Source organism: Zonotrichia albicollis, unplaced genomic scaffold, assembly GCF_047830755.1.
Source record: "Zonotrichia albicollis isolate bZonAlb1 unplaced genomic scaffold, bZonAlb1.hap1 Scaffold_83, whole genome shotgun sequence".
NCBI lineage: Eukaryota > Metazoa > Chordata > Aves > Passeriformes > Passerellidae > Zonotrichia > Zonotrichia albicollis.
The window spans coordinates 3,844,023-3,866,072 of NW_027428460.1; the positions used below are offsets into that span (position 1 = coordinate 3,844,023).

Genomic DNA, 22,050 nt, shown 5'->3' on the forward strand with positions numbered 1-22,050 from the left:
TGCAGAGTCTGTAATCAGATTAAATGGTTCTGAGAACCTTTCAAAAGCCCTAACAACCGCAGCCAATTCAGCAACCTGAGGTGAACCTTCCACCTCAGCAACGTCTGTCTCCCACTGCTGGGTTTGAGGATCCTTCCAAGTCATGACAGACTTGTGGGACCTCCCGGACGCATCTGTAAAGACAGTCAGAGCCCTTTTTAAAGGTCTCCTACTTAGAGCAGTTCTTAATTTTAAAGTAAATTGAACATCTTTTTCAAACAATTTGTGAGCGGGCCGCGCTACCGAAAATTGTCCTAAGTAGGAATCCAGAGCAAACTGCAACACTTCATTTTCTTGAAACAATTGTTCCAGTATTTTCATAGTATTTTGACCTGATTTTAACTCAACTGGAATGTGAATGCACTTAAAATCACATCCTGCTAACTCCCTGATCCGGGTCCTTTCTTTCTGGATCAGTTCTGCTATCAGCTCCTGAGGCTTTGTCAGCCTCTTGGACCTTTTGTGACTGAGGAAAACCCATTCTATGATCAAGAGAGAGTCCCTCTGGTCCCGGTCCTTTTTTGGTGTGTCCTTTGCCTTAGGTGTTTGTTTTTCCTCCCACTGGAAAATAATTCCATGGAGGTGTGGCAACTTACCTAGGATGATAAATTTGAATGGCAGGTCAGGCCGGCATCGGTGGGCCTGTCTTGTAGACATTGCAATCTGAACCTTTTCTAGAGCTTTCCGTGCCTCTGGGGTAATAGACCTAGGAGCACCTGGGTCCTCTCCCCATTTCAATAAATTTAAAAGAAGGGCAAGGTCTTCATTAGTCAGACCAAGCCATGGTCTTACCCAATTCAAAGACCCACACAACTTGTGGACATCCGCAAGGGTCTTGATCCTTGGATTGATTTCTAGTTTTTGAGGAACAATGGTCCTATTTCCAATTTCTAAGCCCAAATACTTCCAAGGTGTCATCTTTTGAATTTTCTGTTCCTGGAGCTCGAACCCTGCAACAATCAATGCATCGATCATTAGGTCAAGAGCATGTGTGAGTAAATCATCATTAGGGGCACACACAAGGATATCATCCATATAATGATAGATGATGACCTTCTCTGCAGCTGCACGCACTGGGGAAAGCAGGGAAGAGACATACCACTGGCAGATAGCTGGAGATACCTTTAATCCCTGAGGAAGAACGGTCCAATGGTACCTTTTCATAGGAGCTTCTAAATTGATAGAAGGGACTGAGAATGCAAAATGCGGTGCATCATCAGAGTGCAATGGGATTTGGAAAAAACAATCTTTAATATCAATAACAGCTAATTTCCAATCTTGGGGAAGCATTGTTGGGGATGGCATACCAGGTTGGGGAGAACCCATATCTTCAATCACATTATTAATTTGTCGGAGGTCACAGAGGAGTCGCCACCTCTTTTTGTCAGCTTTTTGGATGACAAACACTGGAGAGTTCCATTGGGACATGGTCTCCACAATGTGGCCCTTTCTTAGTTGCTCTTGTACTAGCTCCTCAAGCACCTTTATTTTTTGTTTACTGAGTGGCCACTGTTTCACATCAACTGGTTCGTCTGTTTTCCACTTCAGTTTTTGGGTGGGGCGCTGTTGTTCAATGACTGCTGCACAAAAATGCTGTGGAGAGTCTGGAAAATCAATTGTGACACCCCACTGGCCCATTAAATCTCTCCCTAACAAAGGTTCTGAATAATCTAACACAAATGGACGGATATTTGCCAATTGTCCGTTTGGACCCTCGAATTGAATAATGCTTTTGGATTGTTTTGCCACTTGCAGACCTCCTACACCTCGAAGGTGACCAGCAACATTTTGTAAAGGCCAATGTGCTGGCCAGTCTTGTACTGGAATCACTGTGCAGTCTGCACCTGTGTCTACAAGCATCTCAATGCGTTTAGACTCCCCACCCCCACTGACATTGCACCACAATTTTGGTTTATCTGTCCCAATAACTTGGACCCGGGCGACTGTGGGCCCTTGTTTTTCGATATTTTCAGGTAAAGATGGCACAGGGATAGCTTGAGCAACAATTTGTCCCTTGGGAAGAAACAGGGGTGGGTGGAAACAGTGCAAGCCGAGAACAAATTGCTTGGGATCTGATGTTGTCAATCCCGGAGCAATTTCGATCTCTTGTGGTGTGTGTTTGGTCCCAATGACGATGTACTTACAACGAATTTGGTTCCAAGCACCCTTCTGTTCAGGATTTACAGAGACAAAATGCCAGTCAGTGTCCTTCAGATGGAGTGACTCTGTCAGCTGCAACCTGTAAGGCTCATTGACAGAAGATGAGGTTAATACAGGATCACTTAAATCATAACAAAGGTTATTTTGTTTCACTTTTAACAGTGGACCAGCAGACTTGATCTTTGAAGCACCTGCTTCACTTAAACAAATGTTAATATTACCGCGTGCTTGATTTGTTTTGCTACCCTTATTCTCTTGGCCTGCTCTTTTTATGTCTGCACACTTGGCAGGCTGGCGCTTTATTCTCAGTTTTTTTGTTGTTGACCACCAGGGAGGGCTTCTAGTTCTCCTCCCCTGCCATTTCTAAATTCATCAAATTCCCTTTTCAGGGGGCACTGGTTACTCCAGTGTCCTAGGTTATTACAAAGCAGGCATGGTTTAGTGGGCTCAACCATTGCTGGTCTCCGCTGCTGCCCAGGGTACTGCTGTGCTGAGGGAAAAGGTGAAGGGCTGGCAACAGCAACACGCTGAAGTGGTCTTGGCAGCAGCCTTGGTCTGGTGTCTTCAGCCACAGTCATCAGAGGCACTTTCCTGTTACAGACTAGAAGCATATCTTTTAGTGTAGGGGGAGGTTCTATAGGAAGGCTCAGGATTGCCGCTCGACACTGTTCATTTGCATTTGCAAACGCTATTTCCTCTAAAATTGCTTCTCTAGCATTTTCTTTTTTAACCTGTATTTCAATGGCTCTAGTTAGCCTTTCTACAAATTTCAAAAAAGGCTCTGATGGTAGCTGTTTAATTTTACTATAGGGCTCAAAAGGCCCCTCAGGTTGGAGGGAAAAGAATGCTTTTTCAGCTGCTTCTTTTACCTTCTCGAGTGTTTCTGCAGGAATTGCAGTAGCTTGGACTGAGGGAGAAGACCACTGGCCCTCACCACAAAGGTGCTCAGTGGTGATAGGGTTACCACTGTTGTCTTTCACTGTGTTTGGATCAGCCTGTAAGCTTGGGAGAGCATCTTTTAGCAGTTGTTTCAATGCAGATTCCCATAATTTGAATTCTGTGGAGGTCATGAGGCAGGAAAAAAGCTGTTTTAAATCATGTGGGACTACCACAGTCCTACTCAATTCAGAATTTAAAAGGCCACGGAAATATGGACTGTGTGGACCATATTCTTTATGAGATTTACAGATCTCTTTAATCAATTGTCGTCCAAAGGAGCTCCAATTAGCAGTTGGAGCTGCCCCGGCTTGAGCTGCAGGCTGAAACGTAACAGGAGCTAGTGACAACATGGGACTATGCATAGGGTCTACCATCCCCTGCTCTGTATCCCTGGAATCAGAAGCATTGGGATCACAGCTACAGGTTTGGGGACAGGCAGTGGGTGCGTCCCCACCATGGGAACCTGGGGAGGGGGCGGGGACAGGGAGCCAGCAAGGGGCGGGGAAACCGTGGGAACAAGGGGTGGGGTCAAGGGGCTGGCAGGGGGCGGGGACGCCTGGTGACATCACGTCAGCAGACGCCCCATGGGAGGAGTAGAGGGGGGGGAGCTGAGGGTACTGCAGGAAAGGGGGGGGAAGGGGGGAAGGTGTCACGAGGAACAGGAGGAGAGGGGGATGGGGATGGAATTTTGGAATGCTTAAGAGGATTTTGGGAAGAAGAAGACCAGGTTTGGGAAGATGCCACGTGGCATCCACCATCTTGTGGATCCCCTAGGGACTGGGGGCCATTTTGGGCATCACTGCTCTCCGGAAAGCTAACACGTGCTCTGGGTTTTAGAGGAGGGGATACAGGGGGTTGGGAAAGCCACGCAGCCTGGCCAGGGCTTTGTGAACAAAACAACTCAGGTATTCTTGCACACTCTGGGAGCCGACTTCCCAATGAGTTTGCACTCTTTAAAATACCAAGTTTTGGGGAAAGAGGTTTAGGGGTTTTAGAGATAGGAGAGGGAGAAACAGGGAGAACAGAGGTACATGGCTTTACATTTGGCTTTTTCTCTATTTCCTTTTGTTTGAGCAATGCTGTTCGAATTTGTAAACTCCAGAACACAAATTTAGCTGAGGGTGATTTCCCAGATTGTCCTAAGGTTATCAATTCATTCCCAACTTTATCCCGGAATTGAATTTTGTGGATTTCTTCAGGGGAAATGTTTGGGAACTGCAGAAAAAGCCATCTTATAAACTGTTTCAATTTTCCTTTAGAGAATTTCACATTACCATTTACTAAAATGCTAACAATATTATAATACACTCCTTTATGTACAATGCTAAGTTTGGAACCCATGTTAGATGCAAAAAGCAAAGTACTTAATCCTGCCTGACCAAAAACAAAGCTAAAATCAGCTACCAATTTCTAAAAAAAACCCACAGATAGAAAGCGATAACGAGCAGACAAAAGCTTCACAATGCAGCTGTATATACTGCTTTTAAAATTCCCGGGCAGCAGCAGCAGGGCACGCCCTGCCGAACCGAGGCAGAAACAAAGCCTCTCCCGCCGTGGAATGCAGCCCCCCCGCGGAGCAGAGAGAGCAGCCACTCCACGTGGCAAGCCGAAACCGGGGCCCCCCCGCCGTGCCGCGTGTGCAAAGAGCACTCACCACCCCGCACCGAGAGAGAACCCCCGGCCACGTGGAAAGAGAGCCCCCCCCCCCTCTCCCCCGCACAGAGAGAGAAAGAGAGTCCCCTAACACGTGTAGAGAGCTGAGCACGCTGCCGAGCCGGGGGGGAAGGGCAGAGAGCGATCCCGCTCCGGCGCAAATTCCAAAAGACAGTGAAACCTGCGGCAGAAAGCTAAAAGCCTAGAACGCAATGAATTCCCGTCTGTGGGGCTGCGCAGCCAAAAATACAAAGGCAAAAAGGTACAGAACTCACGGCAGAGTCTGTTTTTGAGCTTCTGCTCTACCGAAAGCAGAGATACTCACATGAAATGGAAGCTGTAGGTGGCTGGGTACAGGCAGGCAGGTTTCTTCACTGGAAAAGGACCTCTCTCTGGGTGCAAGAGAGGCTACCCTCTTCTTCCTCTGGAAAATCTGCTCACCAAACAGAAGATGGGCTTTCCAGAGGCGCCGAACAGTCCACGAAACTTCTTCTGGGAATATTCCCAAAGTCTCTAGCTGAGGGCGATGCAACCAAAGCCCTTCTAGCTGGATGCACGGCTGCCAGAGCTTCTCTGAGGTACTGCGAGTCCGTTCTCGGGCTGCGGAGTCGCTTTGCCCACCTCAGGGACGCCAATATATTGGAATAGGAATCCCAATATTACCAGTTAGATGGTACCTGGGCCAGTCTAACCCTCGCAGCTGGGCCAAAGGCGGCACTGTGGTGTAATTCACCCCAGAGATACCTTGGCTGCTGGAGATTGCAGCAGGGCACTGAACAAGTCCAGGTTTGTCAGGAACTCCGTTTACCTCAGGAGAGAGAGCTTCTGGCGATGGTGAAGAGAGAAAGGAGAGGATTCCACTGGAGGGTTGAATGTCCAGATGTTTATTCCATGGTTACAGAGGTCTGAAGCGGGGCAACTGCTCCAACAGAATGCTGGCCGCATGGTCTGATCAACCTTTTAAGCTCAGGAACAGGGGAAGGGGAGGGGACAGGTGAGCTACCAACCAGGTGAAAGGGGCAGGGTCTCAAGGGACTAGGGACACCTATATGGTCCAATGTCCCCCAGGCCTGAGGAGCATCTTTTGAATTTGACCAACCACACGACGCCGTGCTGGAATCTTAAGCCTGATTGACAGGACTCCCTCAGCAAGGGGGCGAGGGGGAAGGGAGAGAGGTATAGGCACACCTGGGAAGGGACCCAGAAGTTTAAAACAGGACATTGCAACACACCGCAACAGATTCAGGGCTGCTGCGAGGCACTGCTGGGACCCAGTGGGACAGGACCGGCTGTCTCATGTCCACGTAGCACCCCTGACACAGCCAGGGCCATCCCAAAACCAGACAAACACTCACATGTCAGCAAAGGGGGAGCAAGGAGCACTGGGCCCCTTTCAGGGTATCTCAGCTGGGCTCGCTCCACAACATGCCCCCATTTTAAGGCCTGCTGATGCCCAGCTGCCAGAAATGCCCACCTTATTCTCTCCAAGGTGCACAGGGAGAGCCAATGAGCAGGATTCCTCAGGAGGCAAACCTTCCAAGCCTTTTCTGAGGCCAGGGACACACCAAGATCAGCCAAGGCTCTCCATGCTGCCTGGCCCACACAGCCCAGCTCTGTGCTGGCCCTGGGCCACAGCAGCTTCCACCAAGCAGCAGGAAAATGCATATGTCAAGAGCTGAAACACATTAGACAGGAAAGATAAGCTAAGTGTGTGCGTAAAGGCCTTTAATTCACAGCTCTCAAGGAGAGCTTTGGGGCTTGTGGCTGGACAGAGATGCTCCTGCTCACACCTCTGTCCAAAGTGGGGAACACACCCTACTGCAAGTGCTTGGGTTGGTCTCTGCAGGTCCAGGCGGATGCCTAACCTGCTCTTCACAGCCTTCTCCGTTGCCCTGCCCCTCTGCCAAGTGTAAAGGGCCTCAAGGACTGAGAGGAGCACAGAGAGCCAAAGGGAGACACTTGCACCTACCTCACTGGAGCTCCCTGGGAAGCACTTTCCTTGAGAAGCAGGCCCCTTTCCAAAGGCATTTCCCCAAATGTGCAGCTTTCCTGGGAAACACCAACACACTCTTAAGAAATCTGGCAAGGCTGAATGACTACAGGTCCTTTAAGGACAGGCCCTCCAGCTCTAGCTCGTTGTCGTGGTTTGACCAGGAAGGAGTGGGAATTCTGGGAAGCTGTGGTCAAACCAATGAAGGTTTTGGGTTTGAGACTGGCGTCCGGTGTGGCCAGTGGGGTTTGGACACACCTCCGAGAATACACAGGGGTTAAAAGCAGGGCACTGCCCTTGGAACTCCCTCTTTGGGACATCGTCGGGCGAAGAGGTCAGATCTCTTCCCCCGCCCAGCCCGCTGCTGCTGGGCGGGGGAGGGGCCGGCCATGCGGTAGGCCCGGGGCCTGGACAGAGATGGGGTTGAGGGGGCTTCGGGGGGCTTCGAGGATGGAAGGGTGGAAGATCCCAGAGAGTCAGCCCTCGGGCAGCCAGCCCCCCCCCCCCCCCCCAGGAGAGCAGCCAGCCAGGAGGAGAAGGAGGGAGAGTGCCCGGCCGGAGCGGCAGCGTGTGGGCAGCGTGCGTGGGAGTCGCTCCGGACCGACAGAGACTGAAAACTTTTAACCCTTTCTTGCATGATTGGGGCCTTGCAAAAATGCTAATCCTCCTCGAAGCTGAATAAGAAGGGAGATAAGAGATGAGATGTGGAGATGATTGGATGGGGAGAGATGATTTGGAGTGGCCTTTTGGCTGGACTTTTCTCGTGGCTATGGACTCAGTTGTTCCTGTGACACAGACTGCATTTAGGGGGAGGCAGTGCCTCAAAACCAGGAAGGTTCTTCGTGAGGATCCCCCGGCCCCAGGGGGTTGGAAAAATATGGGGGGGACAGATGTCCCAAAAGCAGAGACTGTGCCTTTTTGGAGTGAGACAAGGCATCCTTGAAAGACAACCCTAAAAGCAGCTCTGGTCCATGTCTCAGTGGTGAGAGCACTGGGCATGGAAGGACGATGTTACAAGCGGCAGAAGGACTTTTTTTTCCGGGCGGTGCCGAAGTAACAGAGAAGCACACGAGGTTTCAGTGTGTTTCCAAGAGAAGCCTATGGAACGAGAAGGACTCCTTTCCTCTTCATGAACTGATGTTTGAGTATACTAAAGTGTCGTACCGGGTGTTTTGGGAGAATGTATTAGATTGGGAAAGTCAGGTGGTGAGGAGGAGGAAAATGGTTTTTTTGTAAGGTTTTCAATTCTTTTCTTCTTTTTCCTTATGGTCTTTCCCTATTTTCCTGTAGTTTAAGTAATAAAGTGTCCTTTATGTTTAAGTTAGAGCCTGTTTTGCTTATTCCTGGTCACATCTCACAGCAGACACCAGGGTGAGGCATTTTCATGGGGGGGGCACTGGCTCTGTGCCAGGCTCAAACCATGACACTCGTATTCCCCCTAGTGTGTTTCCAGGTGGAAGTTCAGAGGTGCAGCCCCAGGCCCTCTACAAACACAAGCTGCCCGCTGCCACTTCACCTGCCTGAGCTCCTGCCTGCGCTCACAGCACCAAAACCTGGCTGTTCCCAGCCAGAGCCCAGAGCCCTGTCCCCACAGGATGCTCTTGCCAGCGCCTTCCAGGACTCTCTGCTGTGCACACAGCACTTTCCATTCCTGCTCCCAACAGGATTTGGAACACATAGCCCAACCTGGCTGGCTCTGCCACCAGCACAGCCCAAACACAGGTAGAGGAAGAAGCAGCAGGGGCTGTTTTGCGGCCATGCCCAAGAGAAACTGGAAGGGTGCCCTCCCTCTGGTCTCACTTGGTTGGCTTTCTGACTGCGTCTGAGCCTGGGGCTGCCATTTCTCGCTTGTGGGGACCAGAAGCACACCCGGGATCCCGGCACTGCCTGACAGCGCTCCGGGCACCGGCACGGTCGCGCGTCTGAGTCTTTGGCACTGTGCTGCTGCTTCATTTGCTCTTAGGTACAGCCAAAGCTCTCTATTAAACCTGAATAGCCTCTGGTTCTTCACTCTTCCTGATCCTGTGCAGGGATGGAGCACTGCTGTGCTTTCAGGAAGCTGTTCTTGAAACCTTCCAGCATTCCAAGCTCCTTTGCCCTCCATGGATGCTTGCCATGGAATCCCTCACAGCTGGGTTCAGAGCATCCATTCTCAGCTTGGCTCTTCCAATGTCCAGGGGCTCCATCTGTAACTCCACAGTGTTGTGGAACTGCACCTTCAGCACAGGGACCTTTCCAGCCTGATCTGTCCTTGTTCCTCTGTGTCTGTGCACAAAACATGGCATGGAAGAGAATGGCAGGAGGGGCCTGTGTGTGCCAGGGCCCTGGATTTGCATCGCTCCAGCTCCACAGAGATGCAGATAAAGCGAAGAAGCCAAACTGTTTTATAATGGAAGGCAAAGCAAAGGGATTAAGTGGAAGGGAAGAAAGGGGATGAGCAGGTGTGGAAATGCTCTGTAGCCATGGGATGGAGTTTCTCTGGTTGGCACACCCTTGGTGGCCGAGGGCACACACGAGAGTGGCTGCCCCCTGATCTCTGCCGAGACTGTCTAAGGTGGCGGTAATCGCTACGGTGTGGGTGACACAGCTGGAGCACAGCACGAGAAATCAGAGGTGAAGGAAACAAGGAAGGATCACTTGTCTGAGTTTCCAAGGAGGCTTTGTCTGAGTTTCCAAGGAGGCTTTATTCCTGAAAGGGGTCAGGTGCAAGTCACAAAGAAAATGGGTCTCACTAGCATTTTTAAAGAAGGGATGGTGCAAGGGGTGGATACAACCCTCACCCAATGAGGGGATCTTAGGGGAGGAACACATCACTTAGCAACTCCAATAAGGATCACTCAGGGGAGGGAAGAAGCCTCACAAACCAATCCACCATCGAGACATATCTAACTGACACAGAACATTTGAGAATACAAGGGGAGTGACTACAGAGACTGACACGAGTAAGGGATAGTACAACTGAGATTGACAAGGCTTATAGGGGAATGAGGGGAGGAGCAGGGAGACTGACACACTGATGGGCAGACAAGTGGTGGGAAAATTTTGTGGTAAACAATTTAGGACTGAACCATTAGGGAGAACAAAATGGTCTACATGGGAGAAACCATTGGGGTACATGGGAGAAACCATTACAACTGACTAACATAGGAAATCTAAGTTTTATGTTAAAACAACTGTAAAACACCAACTACCACAGGTAGGGTCTGAGGGCTGGACGGAGGGAGCTGTTAACAGGGAGGGAGAAGGCAGGAGCTATGGGAGCTTCCCACAGACTCAGCTGTGCCAATTATCAGCTGTGCCTGGAGCTCCAGCTGGTCTTCTCTGGTCTCCAGGTGGTCTCACCTTCCAAGGGATCTGGAGGTCTTAAAGAGACACTGAGTACTTCTGAGCCAGCAGATGAAAGTAGCTCTGCAGCTCTTCCCTTGAACATCACCTGAACAAATGTGCTTATGTGGGAAGGGCTGTTGTCTTCACTCAGGGGTTGAAGGGCTGAGGAGAAGAACAGTCCCATCTGGCCTGTGCACAAATCTGACAGAGAATGGAGATTGACTGTGGACTATCGTGCATTGAATGAAGTGACTCCACTGCTGAGCACTGCTGTTCCAGACATGCTGGAACTCCAGTACAAGCTGGAGTCCAAGGCAGCAAAGTGCTTTGCCACTATAGATATTGTCAATGCATTTTTCTCCATTCCTTTGGCAGCAGAATGCAGGCCTCAGTTTGCCTTCACCTGGAGGGGCGTGCAGTACACCTGGAACCGACTGCCACAGGGGTGGAAGCACAGCCCCACCATCTGCCATGGACTGATCCAGGCTGCACTAGAAAAGGGTGAGGCTCCAGAGCACTTGCACTGCATTGAGGACATCATTGCATGAGGGAACACAGCAATGGAAGTGTTCGAGAAAGGAGAGAAAATCATCCAGATTCTACTGGAAACCAGCTTCACCATCAAGAAAGCAATATCACAGGACCTTCCCGAAAGATCCAGTACCTGGGTGTAAAGCGGCAAGACAGCATCAGATTCCCACTGAGGTCATCAAGAGCAACACCGCAAAATCTCCACCAAGAAACAAGAAGGAAACACAAGCTTTCCTGGTTGCCATAGGTTTTTGGAGAATGCGCATTCCCAAGCACAGCCAGATTGTGAGCCCTCTCCACCTGGTCACCTGCAAGAAGAACAGTTTCCACTGGGGCCCTGAGCAGCAACAAGCCTTTGCCCAGATCAAGCTGGAGATCACTCATGCAGTAGCCCTTGGCCCAGTCAGGTCAGGACCAGAGGTGAAGAACGTGCTCTACTCTGCAGCCGGGAACCATGGCTTGTCCTGGACCCTTTGGCAGAAGGTGCCTGGGGAGACTCGACACCGACCACTGGGATTCTGGAGCCGAAGCAACAGAGCGTCCGAAGCCAACTACACTCCACCAGAGGAGGAAATCTTGGCCACCTATGAAGTAGTTCAAGGGGCCTCAGAGTGACTGGCATGGAAGCACAACTCCTCCTGGCATCCTGAATACTGGTGCTGGGGTGGATGTTTAAAGGAAAGGTTCCCTCTACCCACCTCACCACTGATGCTACATGGAGCAAATGGATTGCTCTGATCACACAGCGCACCTGTATTGGAAACCTGAATCACCCTGGGATTTTGGAGATAATTACAAACGGGCCAGAAGTTGAGAACTTGGTTTCACTGACAAAGAGGAGCAAGAACAAGTGACAAGGGTTAAAGAACCTCCACTGTATAACCAACTACGAGCAGAAGCACACCAAGCTCTTTTCACTGACAGTTCCTGTCGCATTGTAGGGATGAACTGAAAGTGGAAAGCAGCTGTATGGAGCCCCGCATGACAGGTTTCACAAACTACCAAAGGAGAAGGTGGATCAAGTCAACTTGAGGAACTCAAGGCCGTTCAGCTGCCCCTGGACATTGCTGAAAGAGAGAAGTGGCCAAAGCTCTACCTTTATACTGATTTGTGGACGGTAGCCAATGCTCTGTCCAGTTGTCTGGAAAGGTGGAAATAGGACAACTGACAACATAGAGGAAAATCAATCTGGGTTGCTGATGAGTGGAAAGACATTGCCTCTCACATAGAAAATCTATCTGTGAATGTCCGCAAGGTAGATGCCCATGTCCCCAAGAGTTGAGCCAGTGAAGAACACCAAAACAATGAGCAGGTAAATCAGGCTGCAAAAATACTGGTGTCAAAGACAGACTTAGATTGGCAACATAAGGGGGAGTTGTTCCCAGCTCAATGGTCCCATGATGCCTCACGCCATCAGGGCAGGGATGCCACCTATAAGTGGGCACGAGACCGAGGGGTGGATCTAACCATGGACAGTATTTCACAGGTTATCCATGACTGTAAACGTATGCTGCCATCAAGCAGGCCAAGCGAGTGAAGCCCCTGTGGTATAGTGGGCAGTGGTCCAAGTGTAAGTATGGGGAGGCCTAGCAGATTGACTACATCACACTGTCCCAGACACACCAGAGCAAGCGCTATACGCTGACCATGGTGGAAGCCACCACTGGATGGCTGGAGACCCACCCTGTGCCTCACGCCACTGCCCCTAACACCATCCTGGGCCTGGAAAAGCAAATCCTGTGGAGACATGGTGTGGGAGGATCGTCGTCCATTTGTCCCAGGTGTCCACGGGGTTGGTCTTCTTATCTAGGTATGGGTACTCATTTGGTGACAGGGGCACTTCCACCAGGCATGTTGAGATCAGATCATCCACGCTTCCCATGGCCATGCAAAGATTGTCTGGCTTTAATGACTTTACCAAAGTGATCCAGATGTTTTGTTTTGGCTGAGGGATGATCCAGCTGGGAGTCATTTGGATATGGATGAGGGTGCTGATAAAGATGATGGTAATGGTGGCACTGGTAATGATGCAGGGTGCCCTGGAGGGTGTTGTAGGAAGAATGATACTTCTTTCCCTAGAAAGGAGAAAGCTAAGGTAGTTTTCACTTGTGGATTGTAAAAGCACACATTAGTTGACTTATTTTAAGACATTCTTAAATATTCTTAAGTTCTCCCTATAGTCCTTACCAACTCCTCCCAATCACTCCCTTCTCTTTTTTAAGGGAAGTTTGAGGAAGGGAAAAAGGAGTAGTTTCAAGAGGGGAAAGAGGGAAGGCTAGGGATAAAAGGTGTCTGGTAGAGGGATGGAAAAGGGAGGGGTGTGTCTGCATTTGAGATTGACATGGACGTTATCAGTTATCTATAGATATATCTATATCTACGTGTGATGAGTGTCCTTGCCACAATGTTTGGATATGTGAATTGCTTTTTTCTTAATCTCCAAGAGAAAGCTGCTTCTGTGGCATTGTGGGAGAGGGAGCTGACTCTGTTCATTTGAGGGGTTGTTTTCCGATCTGTGGTCTACGTAGGGACTGATAAATCTTCTGGGAATCCACCAGGGTCCTGTATCTGTAGAAACACAAGCATATTCTGTCACCCACATAATGAGAGGCTATGACCCTTCAACAGTTTTAGATTCATGATTCTGGTCAAGTACTGGAGGTCTTTCTTTGAGGTGTGTGTATGTGTTGTTATGAAAGTGCCGTAAGACAGGGGGGTTTGGTTCTTTTTGAGAAGAATTCGTGAAATATATATGACATTAGAATTAATGAAATTCGAATAACATAAAGTACTTTGCACTGTCTCTCTTGTATAGAGAGACCCAGGAGCTGTGTACAAATCACAAATGGGAAAGGCACTGCTGTGGAACGTGCCTTGAGCTGTTTTATTTTTCAGCGTCAGTCCCATTATATGGTTGTGACAATGCGAAGATGCCAGCAGCTCACATCCCAAGCAGCAGACCAAAAACTTAATAGTACAACTTACTTTATAAGTTTATTGACCAATCACACAAAGCAAAAGCATATTGACAGCAGTTCTATCCAACCACTATAAGCACAGGTACCTTTGGTAAAAGCAATGCTTGCTTATTTTGAATACAATACCTGCTTGTAAGCCTTAAAACACAATGCACAGAGCTCCATTATTAAGCTTCAAACTTCCTAATATCTTGCCAGAAAAACTTTTCTGTATCTTAGGGAGTTATTCTAGACAAGTGTTAAGACACAGACCATTGTTCTATTTCTCCTTGCTTTTCTAGTTTTTAAATAATTTTTCTGCTGACCTATCTCATGGCTACTGCTTAGCTCTAATCACAGTTCTGCTGTCTCTGAAGCCTGCCTTTTGCAGCTTTCCCAAAACCCTGTGATTTTGTGGATTCCCACACTGAACACAAGTTCAGCTATTTTAAATCAAATGCTCACTGATTTAGATAGTATTAGACAAGGCACACTGCAAAATAGAGCTGCTATAGATTTTTTGCTGTTTACACATGGGCACAGGTGTGAGAATTTCGAAGGAATGTGTTTTATGAACTTACTCTCTTCCATTCACAGGAAACACAAACAACTAGAAGACAACATGAAGAAATTAACTGTGAATGATTTGGGCTTGGATGAATGGTTTGAGGGATGGGGAATAACTGGATGATTGAAAGATACCTTAAAGGGAGCGTTCTTATTACTAGTAGTCATTATTATATTGCTTTGTATTATTCCACGCATAGTGAAATTGGTGACCCACTTGGTAGAAAATACAGTAAAAAGGGTTTGGCTGGTGCAAGAAGAAGAAGGGGGAATTGTAGCAATGTATCTGAACAACTTGGGCCACACTGTGCATGAGCCATGTTGCTTGTAGTCGTTCTTATCAGAGCCCTCTAGAAATCACCAAGGTTACTAAGACATAAACTGTGCTAAATAAGGCAAGAAAAGACTGAGAAACAGAATACCAAGATCACAAGAACTCGATAACAGAGGGCTGTGAACCACCTGAACTGTAACCAATCACATACTCTGAGAAGTGAGTGGAGAACACAAGGACAAGAGAGAGGCTCCAATGAAGAAGAGCATGATCAGAGCGTGCAGTAGGGTTAGAATGTATAAATAAGTGCATAATGTAAACAATAAAAGGGTTCTGCTTAATCATACTGGTTAGTAGTATGGGAGACGTGTTTTCCCACAATGGGTGCCTGGGAAGGAAGGAGGATTCTTTTCCATAAAAAGGAAAGCACTAAGGCAGGAGCAGGAGACAAGTGACCCTTGCAGGCCTGGGGCTTCATTGCCTCCTTGTCCCTGCTCAGCAGCCTGGCAGGGGCCGCCCCATGCTCCTGCCCTTGCCATTGCACATCCCCACATGCCAGTGTCCATCCCAGCAAGAGCCCTGAGCAAGGAGGGAGGGACAGCATCTGCCTGGCCAGGAGCTGGGGCTCAGGCCTTGGCCCTTTGCATTCCTCAAACACATCCAGCTTTGCTCAGCACCAGAGACACCTTTGCCTTGTTTGTCCCCAGCTGTCATCACTGCCTCCTGTATTCTGCTCTAACTGGAACCTGGGGACACATTCTCAGAGAGACTTATTAAACTTTTAGAAACTTTGGAGTTTCAATTTAATTTTGTGTTCTTGAGAAGTTTTTTGAACACTCTCTCAGAGACTGAGTCTGATATAAACAACACCAAATCCCCAAGAGGCTCATTAAAGTCCTTGTGCTGTGTCTGTGCTGCTGAGCTTTAAAGGAACAGCTCTTCCCAGGGCCAGCTCCTCTCCCAGCCCAGCAGGGCTGAGGGCTCTGCCTGCAGGCACTGAGGGGACAGGAACCAGGCAGAGAAGGGCTGAAGTCAATCAGGATTGGGAAGACATTGAGCTGAGACTTCACTTGGGGAAAGATCTTCACAGCCCTGTGCATGGTGAGTGTGTGGGTGCAGGGCAATGTCCCCTGTGCTCCTGGAGGGATCTCCTGAAGCCAGCACACCCCACAGCCTGGGGGATGTGTCAGGAGGACTCTCCCAGTTTCTCTCTGGCACAGGAGCGGGAGGAGGAGGATGTGCTGCAGAGCGGGGCTGCCCTGGGCACCGTCAGAGGGACAGGGCAGGTCGGCTCCTGCTGCCAGGGACGGCTGCAGGGGGTGAAGCTGGGGCTGCAGCCAGGGCTGCCCAGGGCTGTCCTGCAGAGCAGCTCCTGCGCCCACAGGGCTCTTGGCCAGCCCAGGGCATGTGCCACCTGCCAGGGGCAGCTCACAGCCTGCCTGGCAGCTCCCCATGGACGCTGCAGGGAAGAAGTTGGAGGTGGAAGGAGCCACCCCCATCAGGGCAGATTCCTCCTGCTCTGGAGATGGTGCTGCATGGCCAGGGCTGCTCTCAGCTTTGTCCTAAAGGGTAGGGAAAGGGGCTGTCAGTCTTGGCTGTGTCACTGACACTCCTGCACTGTCAGCCTGGGCATCAGCAGATGGGCATCAGATCTACCTCAGAAAGAGCCTCCTCAGCCTCCTCTCCCCACAGACAGCAGCAGCAGCACCTTGGCTTGCAGCATCTCTGTTTGTCTGGCCTGCCCTTAAAGCCCTGCTGCCAGGGAGATGCCCCTGGGCAGTGCCCTGTGCTGGGAGGGGTCTGCATGGCAGAGCTGAGCTCCTGGGGCTGGGCTGGTCTCTGGCAGCACTGGCAGGGACAGGGCTTGGATATAGAGAAACAGCTCCCAATAGGCACAACTGCAGGCAGCAGAGAGCCAGACCAACCCTTGGTATCCTACCCTGTCCTGCTTCAAAGGGAAAGAAAGAAGAGTTGGGAGAAAATTATTTTTAAACTGGAGAATTCACAAAGTCCACTTTGTTTTCATGAAAGCTTTCGGTGTGATCACACTTAAATCAAAAGAGGTGAAATGAACAAAGGGCAACTTTGTGGCGACTAGCGTTGACTGCACTGGGGCACAGGGAGCCCTGTTTTCCTTCTGGGCTCCAGAGTGTTCAGGCTGAGAGCAGTGCTGAAGATGAGGCAGAAACTCAGCACACAAACCCCCACTCAAATAACGTTTAGTAAAGTTTCCTCACAGGAAGAAAAATAATTTTGAAGGGAATTCCAACAAAAATACACAGGATAGACTTAAAGACTTGCTCCAGCTATTCAAGTCTTCTTTCAACAGTCCACGATCCCCAGAGTGAAGAAATGTCCAATCTGGCACTGCCAGTTCCTTCCCAGGCAGGTGTTAATGCTGTATAAATACCTGTACCCAAAGGCACCAAATGTCCAACAGCAGCTCCATCAGGCACTTCCTCCTGCTGGCATTGGCAGACAAGCAGCAGCTGCAGCTCTTGCACTTCTACCTCTTGCTGGGCATCTCCCTGGCTGCCCTCCTGGCCAACGGCCTCATCATCAGCGCCATAGCCTGCGGCCACCACCTGCACACGCCCATGTTCTTCTTCCTGCTCAACCTGGCCCTCAGCGACCTGGGCTCCATCTGCACCACTGTCCCCAAAGCCATGCACAATTCCCTCTGGGACACCAGGACCATCTCCTACTCAGGATGTGCTGCTCAGGTGTTTTTCTTTGCCTTTTTCATTTCAGCAGAATTTTCCCTCCTGACCATCATGTGCTACGACCGCTACGTGTCCATCTGCAAACCCCTGCACTACAGGACCCTCCTGGGCAGCAGAGCTTGTGCCCACATGGCAGCAGCTGCCTGGGCCAGTGCCTTTCTCAATGCTCTGTTGAACACAGCCAATACATTTTCCCTGCCCCTGTGCCATGGCAATGCCCTGGGCCAGTTCTTCTGTGAAATCCCACAGATCCTCAAGCTCTCCTGCTCCAAATCCTACCTCAGGGAACTTAAAGTTTCTGTTTTCACTGTCTCCATAGCTTTTGGTTGTTTTGTGTTCATAGTTTTCTCCTATGTGCAGATCTTCAGGGCTGTGCTGAGGATCCCCTCTGAGCAGGGACGGCACAAAGCCTTTTCCACCTGCCTCCCTCACCTGGCTGTGGTTTCCCTGTTTTTCAGCACTATCGTGTTTGCTCACCTGAAGCCCCCCTCCATCTCGTCCCCATCCCTGGATCTGGCAGTGTCAGTTCTGTACTCAGTGGTGCCTCCAGCCCTGAACCCCCTCATTTACAGCCTGAGGAACCAGGAGCTCAAGGCTGCAATGTGGAGACTGATGACTGGATGGTTTCAGAAACAAACTGTTGGCCAGTTTCTGCAGGTCACTCCTAATAAGAGTCATCTTTGATTATACTTGGGTTTGGTCGTTGGTTCTTTTTATTGCTTTGTTTTAGTTTTTAAATATTGTACACAAAGGCATGCCATTGTTTGTGCCATTTCTCATTTTGTTTCTCTCCATCTTCACTGTGGCCACAGAGTGCACAAATGAGGAACTGTGCTCTCAGTGGCTTTCAATAAACTAAAGGGTCTCCCAGAAAAGTTTTCTGCAGAGATACCCATTTCCTTGCCTACTATGGAGCTGCAGCAGCAATGTCTGTGTGCAGAGCTGGAGTTATGTCAGGGGCTGCACAGCAGCTCTGCTCCTGCTGGCCACACCATTCCTGATCCAGGCCAGGAGCCATTGGCCTTTTTGCCCACCTGGGCACACTGCTGCCTCATGTCCAGCCTGCTGTCCATCAAAGCCTCCAAGTCCCTTTCTGCCTGGCCGCCGTCCAGCCACTCTGTCCCCAGCCTGTAGCACTGCAGGGGTTGTTGTGGCCAAAATGCAGGACCTGGCACTTGGTCTTGTTCAACCTCACCTTGTTGGATTTGGGCCTTGGATCCAGCCTGTCCAGGTCCCTCTGCAGAGCCCTCCTACCCTCCAGCACATCCACACTCATACCCAGCTTGGTGTCATCTGCAATTTTGTTGATGCTGGACTCAGTCCCCTCATGCAGATCATCAGTGCAGATATTGAAATCCACGCTGGCTGGCTCTGATCCCTCGGCCATCCTGTGGGTATCCTTTGATGGCACTCAGGGTGATCTGTTCCATAACCTTGCCGGGCACCCAGGTCAGGCTGACAGGCCTGGAGTTCCCCAGCTCCTCCTTCCAGCCCTTCTTGGGGATGGGCTCACATTGGCACCTCCAGTCCTCTGGGACCTCCCTGCTGAGCCAGCACTGATGGTCAATGATGGAGAGCAGCTTGGGGAGCTCATCCACAGCTCCCTCATGCCCCTGGGATGGATCCCATCTGCTCCCAGAGACACCTGTGAGCGTCTGAGTGGCTCAGCAGGTCCCCAGCTGCTTCCTCCTGGATTACAGGGGGCTGTCCTGCTTCCTGTGCCCACCCACCAGCTCAGGAGAACACCTTGACTTACTGTTGAAAAATGAGGCAAAGAAGGGGTTAAGTACCTCAGCCTTTCCCTCATATTTGGTAACCATATCTCCCCTAATAATTAATGGAGATTGTTCTTGTACCTCGTTTTGCCATTTATGTAGTTATAGAAACATTTTTATTATCCTTCACAGAAGTAGCCTGGTTAAGCCTTTAGCTTTCACCTCTCTAATTTTCTTTCTGCATGACCTAACAACATCCTTAAACATTTCCTGAGTTACCTGCCTCTCTGTCCAAAGGTGATGCACCTTCTTTTTTGGCCCCAAGTTCCTGCACAAGGCCTATCACATACAGAACGTCACCTCTTGTCTAAAGTACGCCTCAGAGGAGGAAAATACAAGAGTCTATAAATTAAAAGAAAGAAAGCAAGCTAGGAAAGTAAAAGAAGAAGAAGAGGCTGGGAAGGCTGACAAAAACTGGGACCTCCTTGACCACTTACCTCCTCCTACCCTTACAGTACCTCAAATCCTTCCTCCAATTCCTCTTTCGGTGGACCCAGTTCCTCCTCCTCTCCCAGCTGTCATTCCTTTACCACCTCCTAACCCAGTTATACCTCCACCACCTTCCCCTCAGCCCTCTCCTTACTCTCTTTACCCTTCACTACTGTTCCCCTTACCTCTGCCATCTCAGGCACCCCTTATTCACCAGCAAGTTCCTGCTCTGCCTCCCCCACCACAAACGAGAAGCCAAACAACATCTCAGAATCTCATGCCCAAGAGTGAAGTTACCCAGTCAGCCTCCACAGCTGATGTTGTAACACCCAGACCAAAGTGGCTAAAGTGGAAAAATTGTTCCCCCTCAGAGAAGTTCCCATATGCAGGGTGGCCAGTGAGATTGGATTTGTAAACGCTCCCTTGACTGTGTCCGAAGTTAGAAACTTTAAGAAAGAATTGTGAAATTTAGTGGAAGACCTAGTAGGAATACCAAATCAAATTGATCCATTTTTAGGCCCTAATATTTATACATGGAGAGAATTGAACTCCATCTTTAACATCCTATTTTCCCCAGAAGAGACTTGATTAATAAGAACTGCAGGAATGAAAATTTGGGAGCAAGAAAACCAGCCCGGGCCCCCAGGTGACCAAAAAATGCCTTTAGTGGAGCCTGACTGGGACCCTAATCAAGAAGAGGGGAGAAGGAACATCAGAGATGACAGGTCCCTGATGACCAGAGGGATAAAAGAATCAATCCCTAGAGGGAGTAATACCAGGTTAGCGTTTGATGGCACCCAGGAAAAAGACGAGACCCGAGCACCATGGCTTAATAGGCTGAAGCAAAACTTCCAGATTTACTCTAAGGTTGACCCAGACAGCCCAGAAGGCCAATCTCGGGTTCCCTGCAGTTAGGGATTACCCTGAGAATCCTTTTTTCCCAGCCTGGTGTTTCAAAGAAGCAGTCTGAATTCTTCGGCTCTGGTTTCCAAGGTTGTTTATTGTTTCTTATCTATAATATTTTTTCTCTGGCCTGCCAGAGGTCAGACAGAAGCACACCCCCCATCCCAGGGCTGGTGTCTACATTTTATACTATGAACTATATGTACTTTATTTTCCTTATTTTCCAATATCTAAAGACACATAGCAGGAGAATTTCAGTATTAATCAAAACAAATGCACCTGTTATTGAGTGCCCACAGCAAATGTAACAGAAGGATTAGAAAGGAGATAAAGGACAGAGAGAGAGAGAAAGGAGGGTTGGGACAGGGGAAATAGCTACCAAAAGAGAGATGAAGTCCTTGTGGTCTGACCAATAGATCCGTCACGACATGTCGGGGAGAATCTCAAAGTCTTTGGTTAACTCAGAGGTCTTTTATAAGTTACTGCCAGGAGGGGAGCAGGATGGCTCATGGAGGGCACAGTGGAGAATAAATCCATGGGGAACAGGAACAGACAGTCCAGTCCTGAACAGCACAAACCGGTGCCAGCAGTGAGAGGGGCCCGTTGTTTCAGGACTGGTTCCTATGGGAAACTTCCCGCTTCCTATGGCAGACATTCCGCTCCAGTCACGCCAGCACCCCTGGGTTAGAATTTTAAGGGTCTCATCTCAGTCCTTGGGGAGGGTTTAAATCTCTGTCCTTCACTGTGGTCTTGAGGGAAATGAGGGATCTTTGGACCGTGTCTTACAGAATGACATCCCAAAGCATAAAAAATTTATGCATTTTCCTGTAAAAAAAGGTAATTAATTAATAAATGATATTTATTTGTTCTAATTTATTTACAATAGTATTATTCTATATTTGTATTACCAAATTTTAAGATTTATTTTTTAAAATCTATGCATTTTTAGCAAGCAATAAATCTATTGGTCATTGGTTCCAAGTAACACAGTTCCCTTCATTAATTCATTGACCAGTGTGGCTATTGATTTCTGCTGCTTTATGTGAATCAGTCCTATTTAATATCCTTTTGTCATCATTTTTATCATTATCATGGACAGGGAAAAGGAGCCACTTTGGGGTCCCTGGAGACATTTCTGTGACATATCTGGGGCAATTTTGTGTCTGGGGAGGGAATTCAGAGAGAATTTGAAGATCTGGGGGACATTTGGGGGAGCCAGGTGGGCACTTGGAGTGGCACTAAGGGATTCTGAGGGACAGTTCAGGGTCCGGGGCAGCACCTGGGGATCCAGGGGGGCACTTGGAGGCCAGGGAGGGGAATTTGGGGCCCTTAGGGGTCCGGGCAGGTCATTGGGGGGCTCGAAGTGGGCTCTGTGGGACACTGGGGGTGGTGGGAGTTGTAGGCGCGGGTATCAAACGGTTCAATGGGGCCGCGGAGCATCACGGGAGTGCTAGGCGCTGCTGCAATGGCTCTTGGTGGGGCGCAGGCCATGACACGGACGAAGTCCCGGCTGGAATAGCGCTGGACATGCGCCGCGGAGCATGATGGGAGCTGTAGTCACGGAAGTGGTTCGAACAAGATTTTTGGGGGTCCGGGAAATTACTTGGGGGACACTGTTGTGTCCGAGCCGCGACTTGAGGTCCTTGCAGGGAACGCAAACGGTTCGGAAGCCCTTGGGAGGAGGTCTGGGACCTCTGACCAGGCTCTTTAGTGCGCGGGGCTCGGCAGGAGTTTTAGCCGCAGGACTGTGTTCTGAGGGGCTCTGGGGCCGCGAGAGATGAGA

At 49.5% G+C, this 22,050-nt stretch overlaps 1 protein-coding gene across 1 annotated transcript in view; it reads left to right on the forward strand.

Moving 5' to 3' along the window:
• LOC141728045 (uncharacterized) overlaps nt 1–22,050 on the forward strand; it is a 621,306-nt gene that overhangs the window by 5,064 nt on the left and 594,192 nt on the right. The window lies entirely within an intron of this gene.